Source organism: Malania oleifera, chromosome 2 (genome assembly GCF_029873635.1).
Source record: "Malania oleifera isolate guangnan ecotype guangnan chromosome 2, ASM2987363v1, whole genome shotgun sequence".
Lineage (NCBI taxonomy): Eukaryota > Viridiplantae > Streptophyta > Magnoliopsida > Santalales > Ximeniaceae > Malania > Malania oleifera.
Window position 1 is genome coordinate 146,589,603 of NC_080418.1, and position 13,158 is coordinate 146,602,760.

Sequence of the window (13,158 nt, forward strand, 5' to 3'; positions counted from 1 at the left end):
AGAAATTCAACCGATTAAATTATAATATGTGATTACTGGAATACTGTATATGGTTTTCTGAATAATTTGTGGGTATAAAAATTATGGTTTATTTATTATACGGGTATTTGGGGAAAAAACTGATATTACAAGTTTGAGAAAACCCTAGAAAAGGTTATATTTTATTTTTTTATTGAAAATCTATATTTTTCGAGATAGTTATTATATTATGGATTATCACTTAAATTGTGTGGCAGGAGAAATGACCAAACGATTACGATTAGAATATTTTATGATGATATACAACATGTAACAACCCAAATATTTATAACCTGTTACAACCATAAATACTCTCTAATACCACACACATATATATGAATGCAACCTGCCCTAATGAGGGAATCCCGGGTACACCTGTCATTACTGAAATTAAAAGCATACAACGGAAGATTTCTAAAATAGCAAAACACTTTATCAGAGTTCTAGCTATTCCCAAATACACACATCTAACCACTTCTCTATTTAATACAACACAGTCGAATGACAAAATAAAACCACCGGTGACTCACCAAGTCTATCTAGCACCCCCAAAATGTCTACTCCCTACCCTATAATACGCTAGGCATGATTCTCCGAAGGTCCTGAAAATGATTTGTATAATGGGGTGAGAAACTTCTCAGTAAGATAGATTATATTATTAATAGTGTGTGGCTAGTATGAGTTCTTGTGTGAATATAAATTTCGTCATTTAACTGTATATGAAAAATGGCATTTTAACTATACTACACTGTATATAAGAAAATACATAATTTTCGAATAATAAACTGTCGGTTCAATATAGCCCATTTATAGTAAATTTTCCCATATATACATAAAAGACACAACCTGGACTGCTAAAGTAGCATCGTCACGCTATCACATACTCATAAGACATGCTTCCCCCCATAACGGGTTGTTCGACCTGAAGGTTGGATTCAACTCGCCATCGGTGGTTCCATAGCCGAGTTAAAACTAACATTGTAAGTGCGATTGTGCCTACCTATGGTCACCCAGTATACCATGGATGGGCACCCCCAGCAAAAACCTTGGAGTAGTACTGCAGCCAGGTCTCCAATCAACTTATCACACTTCCATGCCCATGTGATTGCACTCACTGCCTACACATAGCTATGGTACCATGCTCACAATATCACATATCTCAAATCCACGGGGTTTTAGAATCATATATGGCAATTTACACAATAAACGATGTATTATAACTCATTTCATATAAAACCTGATATTTAGTAAAACTCGACCCCTGGTTGTTATATCAAAACTTGGCTCCGACCGTTATATCAAAACTTGGCCCCCAGTCATTATATCAAAACTCGGCCTCCGACTGTTATATTATATACATTATAAAAATTAGTTAAAACATTCTGCTCACGTATGTTATTTAAAACCCGTTCCCATGCCACACAAAATTTTCATTTTTTATTCATAAATAAAACCATCCACATTAATTTCCCCAAAAACATATACTGCATTTTAATCAGTCTATATTTCACAAAATAGCTGACACAATATAATCCCTTTACCTATTTACTAAGAAGGTTCCTATGATGCTCCTGAAACCCACCCTATGGTGATACGGAGTTCAAAATCCTGAAACCACTTTTCCCTTAGTTTATTCTAATCAAATCTCAGATTAACAATCAATAAACATCCCTAGACCGATACACCCCATGTAACTAATTACATGTTAAACAGATAGCCCATTTCTACCCTTACCTCAACTTTGGAGTGATGCCTGGAAAAATTAAGTTCAAAAATCCACTCCACTAGAGAGAAGGGATATTGTTCATGGTTAGAGAGATAGAGAGAGATTAGTTAATTTTTTTCCTAAAATATCTTCCGTTGCTTTTTTTACAAGCCATTGACCCGGCCACCTTTGTCGACAAAATGGAGAATTCATTAACGAAATGCAGAAGCACCTTTGTCGACGAAAAAGGGATTCGTCGACGAACCTTAAATCTAATGTTTTTCTTTCGTTTGGGATCTCTTCATTGACAATGCCTGAATTTCGTCGATGAGACACAGAAGGAAACTCGTTGATGAAAATAGGGGATTCGTTGACGAGTCCTTTTGATTTTATACAGATTATGATTTTATATAGAGTTTATAAAATGTTATGCACATGATTTTATACTGATTTCAGAATGAAACAAATATGATGAAATATGTTATGAGAGTTTTATGCAGAAATATGAAAAAACATATTTATGCTAAGATAAGAAATGACGGCGTTAAGCCGAGTTATGATATGTTATGCCGATTTTATACCAAAACAATTATGATACGACGGTTTTTATACCAATTATGATTTGCAAAATATGATGTGACAGTGAAAACATGATTTATATAGATTTATGAAATAATGAGTATGAAATGAGATCACGTTATCAATTATATTATAAACTATACTATATGATATCAAAACCTTGATGGACTAATTATGTTAAGAGCACGGTACCGTAGCTAGCTAGAAAGATCTAAAGTGTTGTGGAGAGTAGGATACCCCCTTGTGTCTGGCCCAAGAAGTGTTACAGAGTGCAGGATGAGTTCGGACTAGGCTAGGTGTACAAATCAGTCAGTGCAACCACACTATTATGAAAGTGTTGGTAATAGAGTCAATTAGTCAGAAGTGTTGAGAAGAGCAAGATACCCCCTGGGTCCATCCCAAGAAGTGTTGCGGAGAGTATGATGGGTTCATACCAGGCTGGGTAGGCAATCGTACAACAAAGATGATACGTTTGACTTAACCTAGTAGGTCAGCCATGGTTAAGTCTAGCCTTCGGGCTGCACAACCCGGTCATGTGGGGTTATTACATGACAAGATATATAAATGTCCTAGGGAAAGTTTTATGTATGTGTGTGTGTGTGTGTGTGTGTGTGTGTGTGTGTCTTTATATCTATAATGATTTATGCATACAAAGAAATTTATTAAACCAAAGTATGTTTTGAAAATTGAAGAAAAGTATGTATCCTCAGATATGTATTTGTATAAGTTTAGTCTTACTTGATTTATTAGTTAAAGTTAATTAATTTAGGGTTATAAGTTATGCTACACCAGAACTCATGCTACCACACACTAACAATAATCTATTTTGTCTTACGGAGAGGTGTCTCATTTTTATAATCTTTTAACATTTCAAGAAATCCAGGGAGCCGAGTTTAGAGAGCTTTAGGCAGGATTAGTTAGTTAGGTTTGAAGATAGTGCTGGTGAGACACTAGTATGTTATGCATATGGATGTGTTTTATATTACCATGGGTTGTAGTATTATTTGGTTTTTAAGTATATATATGATGGTTCTAGAACTCTGGTATTGTATTCAGGATTTATGTGTATGTCTCCACTGCATGTTTTTATTTGATATATAGACAGGTGTACCTAGTACCCATTGCGATTTTTCGGATTACTACAGTATAGTATCAGAGATATGTGCAGACAGGATAGCCCTCTGAGCCCCACCTGGTTCAGGGCGCTACATAAAGTGTTTCTTGATGCCTTGGTGTGCACAAAACTCCATAAACCAAGAATCAACATACGCGGTCCCATTGTCCGACCTTGATTTAATTCTCCTCCCCATCTGCTTTTCCACTTCAGCCTTCCAAATCTTGAACTTGGAAAACATGTCAAACTTATGTTGCATGAAGTATACCCAGAATTTTCATGAGTAATCATCAATAAAACTCACATAATACACATGTCCACCCTTTGATGCAACTCTAATCAAGCCCTAAACATTGGGATGCTCGTCTTGTGCATGTGTAACTTATTTAAATTTTGCCATGTTTTTCCAAGAACACAAATCTTGCAAAAGTCCAGATGACATGATTTTAAACCCTTCAAGAGTTTCCTCTTGTTTAATTCTTTCATACCATGTTCCTCTATATGCCCAAGATGCATATGCCACAAGACGGTCTCATCAGATTCAACATCTACAATTGCGGCTCCACTTACAATTGTAGTTCCCTGCAATGTGTAGATATTCTTATCTAACTTTCATCCTTTCATCACCATCAGATTTCCTTTCCAAACTTTCATAACTCCACCTTCGGACTTGTAATTGTAACCATTACAATCCAAAGTACCAAGTGATATCAAACTCTTCCTCAACTTCGGTATATGTCTTACATTGTTCGAGGTTCTTACAGCACCATCAAACATTTTTATCTTAACACTTCCTATGCCAATGATCTTGCAAGAAACATCATTACCCATAAGAGCTGAACCTGAATTCACTAACCTATAAGTTCTAAACCACTCCTTGTTTGGAGTCATATGATAATAACAAGTTGAGTTAAGTATTCAAGAGTCCATAAGATTATCCGACCCCGATCAAATTGTAAGAACATTACCATCACTGAAAAATAAACCTCCTTCTTGAACCATATTTGTTGATTTCAAAATCTCCTCATGCTTTTCAGCATTTCCCTTCTTCCAATTCAGATACTCCAATTTAACATGCCCCTTTTTACCGCATTTATAATACCGAATTTTCTTTCTTTTCTTGGATTGATTGCAGGATTTTTGAGTTGACCCACTTTTGAACTTTTCTTTGCCACACTCATTATGACCTTTCACCACAAGTCCTTCTCCTTTATCACATAATTTTAGCCTTTGATGAAAATTCAACAAGGCACTTGTTACCTCTTCTAGATCAAGAGTCTCTTTTCCCCACGTAAAAGTGGTAATTAGATTTTCATAGGCATGAGTCGACAGCAAAGAGTTCAACAACATCAAAGCTTTGTCATCTTCATCAAACTTAGCATCAACTCTCATCAAATCACTTATGATTTTATTAAAGACATTGACATGTTGATCTAAGTTTGATTCTTTAACCATCCTAAGCCAATAAAGACGCTACTTAAGAAAAAATTTATTGTTGAGTGATTTGGACATGTACCGGCTTTCTAACTTTCGCCATATAGCCACTGGAGAATCCTCCTCCATCACACGATAGAGTACTTCGTCAGTCAAATACAAGCGTATTGTAGAAGCAGTCTTTGCTTTCAAATCTCCCCATGTTGTCTCATCCATTCTTTTTGGTTGAACATCAAGTAAAGCCTTAGTCATTCCTTGTTGCACAAGAGTATCCTTGACTCTCCTCTGCCATAAACCAAAATTTTTGGTTCCATTGAATTTGACAATGTCAAGTCTTGTAGAAGATGATCCTGATTCCATAAGAACAATATCTCCAATACCAATTTTTTGTAATAATGGCCGAATAAAGGATGCATAACAGAATAAAACACAAGAAGTAACACAACCAATATATAAAGCCCACAAGAATACAACAACACGAGAATTTATGTGGTTCGGCAATGGTTACATCCACGAAAGCAATCGACACAATAATTTCACTAAGAAATTATAAAGTACACAATGCACTTCTCAAAATAATCTCTCATTTTCTCACAACACCCTCAAATAATGATATATAGAATTTCCTTGGGAGGTTTCCCTCTAAAAACCAACCAACTTAATGTTCAAATTCAAATTTTGAATTTCTGTTTTAGAACCCAGAAACCAAACCATCGATGGTTTTTCTGAGATTCTCTGAAACCATCAACGATTTTAGATACCGAGTTTCTAAAGTTCTTTGAAATTTTAGTGAAACCGTCGACGGTTTCACAAAAGTCATAGAAAATCATCAATGGTTTCTCTCAGAATTCTACACTATGTTCTTCTTCTTGTGTAACTTTGTCATCTCAATAAATGAGTTACCATTCAAAACATTCACCTAGTGCTCATGTTCTTTCAAATTTATGACTCAACATCTATGTTCTTAAGCACATAAGATATAACCCAAAATGAGAAACAAACTAAGAAGAATTGCTCAGAGAGTAAACATAATAATTTGTAGGTACATTGAATTGAATTCACGCAAGCAATAAAGGCTGATTGTGAGGTCCCTTTTGGTTTAAAACCATGGGGCTCAAAGTCGACAATACGGCAAGTAGATTGAGGCCATTACACCGTGTAAGACTATTCTACAGTTTCCTAAAAATTTGAGATCAGATGCTTCACTTCATCATCTCCTAGAAATAGCCAATTAGAAGTAAATTTCTACTAAAGGTAATAACTTATAAAATGCTATTAACTCATTGAAGACAATAAATCAAGTAGAAGTTCATGTACCGTGCAGATTGAGGCCATTACACCGTGCAAGACTATTCTACAGTTTCCTAAAAATTTGAGATCAGATGCTTCACTTCTTCATCTCCTAGAAATAGCCAATTAGAAGTAAATTGCTACTAAAGGTAATAATTTATAAAATGCTATTAACTCATTTGAGGTATGTTTAGCTGATTTCCTGTTGATTTTGGTCACTTTATGTTATTTTTCTCTTGTTTATTTTGTTGCGTGATATTTGGTTTGTAGGTCCTTGTTTTGTTTTGATTCGATTGGTTTTGTAATCTTATTTTGGATGGATGTTGGTGTTGTTATTTGGGAGGCCTTTAAAGGTTTGTCTTTTGTCTCTCCCTTTAAATATCTTGTAACCATGGTATTTTTCCGCCAAAAGTGAGGGTTTATCAATAAATAAATGGAGGTCCCGCCCTTCTTTACAAAAAAAAAAAAAAGAACAACAAAAAATGGTAGAAGTTCATGCACACATGGTGAAGATTAAGCCATAAATATATGTATAAAGGTGAAGTTTGAAGTATGTGCTAGCACCCAAAATATATCAGTCAAATATCAAAAACTATAATATACTATGAAAAGGGAAAGAATTGTCAGTGAGATATAGTGTCATAATTAGTCTCTCTAATTATGGCACGATTTTATATTATTGGTGTAAATATTATGTGATTAGTAGGCTGATTGTAGTTGATATTATGTAATTAACAGATTGAATGTAATTTCCTTATTTAGTCTCCTAAGTGGCTGTTGGCCTTACAAGGCTTAAAACCTTGTTATCTTATTTTGATGCTAACAAACAAGTGAAATTTAATGTATTTGTGTGAGTAATGATATTTCAGGACTTATATATGAGAAAGCAAAGGTCAAAGTGTTCAAGAGGATCAAATGAAGCTTAAAAGAGTCCAAGCATGGATTTAAAGATGATATACTAAATCTTGAAGAATATGAAGACATGAATGAGTTGTTGAAAGCCAAGGAATACTAAAAGATCCAAAGAAAGGCAAAGTGATAAAGCTCAAAGAATATGAAAGCTTGAAGAAAAGATGGAAGCTTGAAGAAACAAAACATGAAGACTTAAGAATGAGAAAAGTTTTAGAAGTTTTCATGTAAGTACTTTAAATGTTTAAAATATCGTTTGCAATATTTTGAAACTCTTAGGTTAACTTCTTGGACCTAAATACCTTTTAAAATATCTGTAAAATAATTTTATAAAGTCAAAAATTATTTTAAAAGGGTTAGAATCATTTTTGGAATAAAAAGCACCAAAAAGGGTTTTTCTAGTTTGCTGTCAATTTTTATATAGCCATATTCAGGTGTATTTTTCACTATCAAAAGTTCATTATTTTAAAAAGTGATGAACATAAAAGTTTTAGTATTTTCTCTTAGATTTCTTTCGACGCCAAGAACACCTAATTTGGAGTTATACATAAAAAAGTTATGGCTAAAACACTGAAGCGGGGTCACTGCTGTCAATCAGCTGAACACTTTTCACGGGAGGGACTTCAGATGACTGAACAGATGACTTCGGTCGACTAAAGAATAAGTTCAACTGACTGAAGTATTTTCAGAACAGGCAGAAAGTTGCAGCAGTGAGTTCAGTCGACTGAACTTGCGACATCAGTCAACTGAACCCTACTTCAGATGACTGACCCTGTATCCAGCTCTATTTTAAAGGGGTTTAAGGAACTTCAGTTGACTGACCACGACACTTCAGTCAACTGAACTCTGTTCAACGGGAAAATTTTTCAAATTCTAATGTTTTAAAATATAGCCGTTTGAGCTCCAAACTTTCTATAATATTGGGAAACACTTAAAGGAAACTTTTGCAACATGGAAACAAGTTTGAAAGCCTATAAATACATGGTTTTGCAAATCAAAACACATCCAAGAATTGAAAAATCTACTTGTAAAGCTGAAAGTATTCTTGTTCTTCAAAAGCTCTTTTGCTCACTCATTGAAAAATTCTTTTGCTGAGAATTCTGAAGTGCCAATCCTTCTTCCTTTGGATTCCTACTATTAATTCTTATCTAAGAAGGATATTGGTGAATTCTACACTTGAGCTTCATTGTATTTCATATTGGTATTTTACATTCAAAGTATATAATGCTGAAATTGTACTAACTTGCTCTTTGAGAGAGTATGCTTGTACGCAGATTATATCTTGTTTCTTATTGTTCTTTGACGTTCCAAGGGTTGTTTGGATCGTTGGCTAAGTAAGGAAATATTGCTTAGAGAGGCGGGCTCTAGCCTATGTAAGGAGTTACCAAACGAGGGAATATCATTTGGAGAAGGCGGGCTCTAGCCTTAACCAAGAAGTGTTGTAATCAGTATTGTTCCACCCTTCAACGGAACTGAACTAGTGAATCCTTTGGTGGTTTTCCAAAGGTGAGGACGTAGGCTGGGTATAAGCCGAACCTCGTAAAAATCTCCGTCTCATTCTCTCTTTCCCTTACTCTTTATTTTCAGCATATTTAAATTGCGTGGATGGTTTAAAATTTGGAAATCATATAAACTACATATATTTGGAAAATCAAACAAACTTATAGTTTAATTTTGATTTGGGTTGCGGAAACCGAAAGGGAGTACGTTGGTGACACCATATCTTACGGAAACCTTACGGGAGTACGTTACTTGGTTAACATCCCAAAGATAAATTTACCAAGAGTTTATTTGAGTTCTAAATATTTGGAAAGAGTGATTTGATTTATCTATACAGGGCTTTACATCAGCAAGCATAAATTTTCATTCATTACAGGGCTTTGTTCAAATTTGGAAAATACAAACAAACAGCCATCTTGAGTTGTTATATTACCAAAGTGTCGAATACTTTATATCTTGGTTTGGTTGTTTGTTGTTTGACTTATACTTGGAAAATAAATTGATTGTTTGGTTTGAAGATTGCGTTTAATTGATTGGTTGTTTAATTAAGTTGTTGTGTGATTGGTGAAATTACACATATAGGTTAAAGAATTGGTTAAGTGTTTAAAGAAGTTAAGGATTCTTAAAAGAAGTTAAAAGAAAGTTTTAAAAATCAATTCACCCCCCCTCTTGGGAAGCTATTCCTAATTTCAGTGGCCATAATTGTTATTTTTCAGACTTGTAGTTGGCGTTTCTATTTGTTATATAATACGAGAACCCTCACAGAGAGAGGGATTCAATCCAATTGACTTGGTGTCAGAGCTTTATCTCAATTAGGGTTGTTTAAATTGTTTTTCTTCAGTTCTTTTTTGTAGGTAGCGACAATTTTTGGGTCGTCGGTAATTTCTAACTGTCAGTAGTTTTTTTGTTAGGTTTTCGATCGGTGTTAAATTTATATTTGCCAAATTATGTTGGGTTGGGATTGGGTGGTTGATTCTATTTGCGGCAAAATATTTGGTCGTTGTCGATGTTCTGTTTCATCACACAAATCTTTGGTAGTGTTGATCTGTGGTGTTGATTTTGTTTGCTTTAGAATCTTTGGTGGCTGTTGGTGTTCTATTTTGTCACACAAATCTTTGGTGGTGTTGATCTTTGGTGTTTTCTAATTCAAGTTTTTGGTGGTCCCACCAAATGTTGTTGACACGTGAATCAAGTTTTATTTTTTTGTGATTCAATTTTTTACTGGGTTTCATCATGTCTTCTAGTGATTCCTCTGGGGTACGTTTTATAGGGAAAAAAACTACTCTACTTGGGAATTCCAATTTTGTTTATTTGTTATGGGGAAAGAATTGTGGGGCTAGAGTGATGGTATTGATCAGCTACTACGGAGCCTAAGTAGTTGGCCAAGTGGAAGGTCAAAGATGCACATGTGATGTCCTAGATTTTTGGGTTAGTTGATCCTCTTATTGTGCTTAATGTAAAGGCCTATAAGACTGTGAAGACTATATGGGAGTACTGGCTGAAGGTTTTGAGAAGTAAGGTGTACTCCCAAGAGGGGGGGGGGAGTGAATTGGGTTTTTAAAATATCTTTGTAAACTTTAATCTAGTATAACTCTTTTTAGATTAAATTAATATGAGAGATGTGAATATAAGAAATATGGTTATGTGAAATATGGAAATGAGAAATCTAAATATTGCATCATTAATTCTACAATATGAATATTGAATTATGAGAATTGAAATGTGGAATTCCGAAATAGGAATATGGAAATTTAATTGATGAAATTCCAATACCGCATAATGATTGCTGGTATGTGGTAGCGGTAACCCTAATGGATATGGAACCCCTAATGATGGGTTGTGATATGGAGCATTGTACCATTGCTAGTGGTGTTAGTGCAACCACACAGGCACGTGGAGCGTGTGGCGTGACAGTATACTAAGTTGTATAGTAGAGTTGTTGTGCCCGTTGAGTTTGGATTAGGTCTTTTGGCCGGGTAATTGTACTACAAACACGAGATATATGATGTTATGTGAACTAACCGGGTCGGCTAACCGTGGTTAGGTCCAGCCTTCAGGCCGCACAACCCTATTCATGGGGGGAAGCATGATGTGGAAAGATATTCTCAGGGCAGCCATGATTACAGACACAGATGTATCGGTAACTGGGGACACTCTTGAGCTAGATATGGAAATGGACATGAAAAGGAAATAAAAATGGAAATGAAATGAAAATGGAAAAGAAATAAGAATGGAAACGAGAAAGAAAATGAGAAATGAAATAGCGTGAGTTAATAAATAATTAAAGCGAAGTAAAACACACCGCCTGAGGGCTTACTGAGTAAGGTGAGTGCTCTGATTAGTATCAATTGTAGCTAAACCCGAGTTATCGAGTTAGGTTACAAACGATATGGGGGCAGAGGGAAGTTACTTGTATGGGTGGGTAAGCTTTCTTATTCTTAAGAACTTCGTTGGTTACCATAGGTTGTGTATGAATGGATTTGAAAATGAAATTTTAAAGATTATGAAAGCTTGCATTATATATCTATATGATTATGATTGTGGAAATGGTATATTTTCTTAAAAGGTATTATTACTGAAATGAATATATGTTATGATATAATGAATATCATACTGCCACACACTATAGATAATTTATTTCGTCCTACTGAGATGTGTCTTACCTAATAATTTAAATATTTCAGGAAATCGAGATAGACCTGGTGATAAAGCTCAGAGGTAGAGGGAAGCAGATACCCTGAGTAGTGAGGGTGAGTATTTTAAGCTAGGGAGGTTGGATTCCCCTAGAGTTTCTATGGTTGACTTGTATTTATGGATGGTTGATACTCTGGTATGTGTATTCGTTGTGGTTTGTGTGTGTGTGTATGTGTCTATATATATATATAGGAAATGACTTCCGCTGTTAAGGTTGTGTATATGAATATAATTGTATACCCTGTACCCACTTTCGGGTCAGGTTATGTATTATGGTATCAGTGGTTGACGTGGCCGATATGTGGATATATGTGTTAATTATATGGAAAAAGAAATGGTATGAAAATTGGGGCATCACAGTTTGGTATCAGAGCCAAGGTTTGCTAGGTTTTGCATACTTTCGTAAACAGCGAAATACAATACCAGAGTACAGGGATGGATAATGATGAGATATGAGTTAGTTGTTGTTAGATGATGAGATTAGAATTTAGGATTCTGTCTTACAACCTGGAAGCAGGAGTTCCATGGTTGTTTTTGTGTTTTTCCCAGGGTGACGACTTTTGAAAAACCATAGATACTATCGTCAAATCATGTTTCTAAGTTGTAGGATTGAATCTTAAATGGGGATTAAGAATGTTAAGAGAAATGTCTGTAGCAGAATATTTTGTGAGTTTGAGTATGCTGGGTGTGTTAGTGAGATATGATAATAGAGTTCTAAAATGGTTTTACATCCTTTGCAAGATGGATCTAGGGAGTAGAAGTGCTCATGCTAGGGGTGATGATGCAGGGCCTTCCGGTATGGGTGGAGGAGACTCTGATGTAGTATTACATAGCGTCACCCAGTAGGTGATGTCAAAAATGGCTAGGAGTTCAAGAAAACGGAGCTGCATGATTGAGCAATTCACACGGATGAGACCTCCATCGTTTTTTGGAGGAGCTGACCCACTTGTGGCTGAGAATTGGGTCTAGGATATGGAGGGCATGCTGGAAGTTCTTCCATGTACAGATGAGTAGAAAGTTTTATTTGCGACATTTAAGCTGACAAGAGAGGCAAAGCACTGATGGAGATCAGCGAGATTGTTAGAGGAGCAGAGACCGGACCCTGTAGTGGTGACTTGGAGCCGCTTCAGGAAGATCTTTTTTTAGAGGTACTTTCCCGCTACTATTAGGAGTGTGAAGGAGGAAGAGTTTCTGCATCTAACATAGGGACCAATGACAATACAACAGTATGTGGCGAGATTTATTGAGCTGTCCCGATTCACCTCGTATCTGGTGCCAGATGAAGAAAGGAAGGCAAAATTTTGAGGAGGGTTTAAGGCAGAGTCTGCTTGAGCAGGTTATAGGCTTTCAGGCTCAGACATTTGTAGAAGTAGTAGATAGAGCTGCCGTGATTGAGGTTGTCTTTCAAAGAGGCACCGCAGCACAGAGTTAGGGGAAGAGCCTCGCACCTTCATATGTTCACGTAGGGTCCAGCCGAGGGCCTTGGAGGAGGAAGGATAGTAGGGGAGATTGGAGACAAGTAGTGACAGGTCAGGCTATATAGGGCAGTGAGATGCCACTTTTTTGTCCCATATGCTATAAAAGACACTCGGGAGAGTGCCAGGTTAAGGAGAATGTGTGTTATCAACGCTATTAGCCTGAGCATATGGCGAGGGACTGTCGTGCACCGTCAGTTGATGCGCCTGTTCCTAGACTATACTGAGGAGGTCATTAAGCACCTAGAGGTGGACAGCAGAGGAACTCATTCTTTTATCACCCCGGAGTTTGTTAAATTTTATGGGTTTGAATGGGTGTCAGTTTGTCAGTGGCAAAGCCAATAGGAGTTATGAGGATATGTGATAGGATATGTGATGCCCCGAACCCGTCAAGTGGAGCCCGGGTGCCATGTGTTTCAATCACCTGTATCTGATACCAT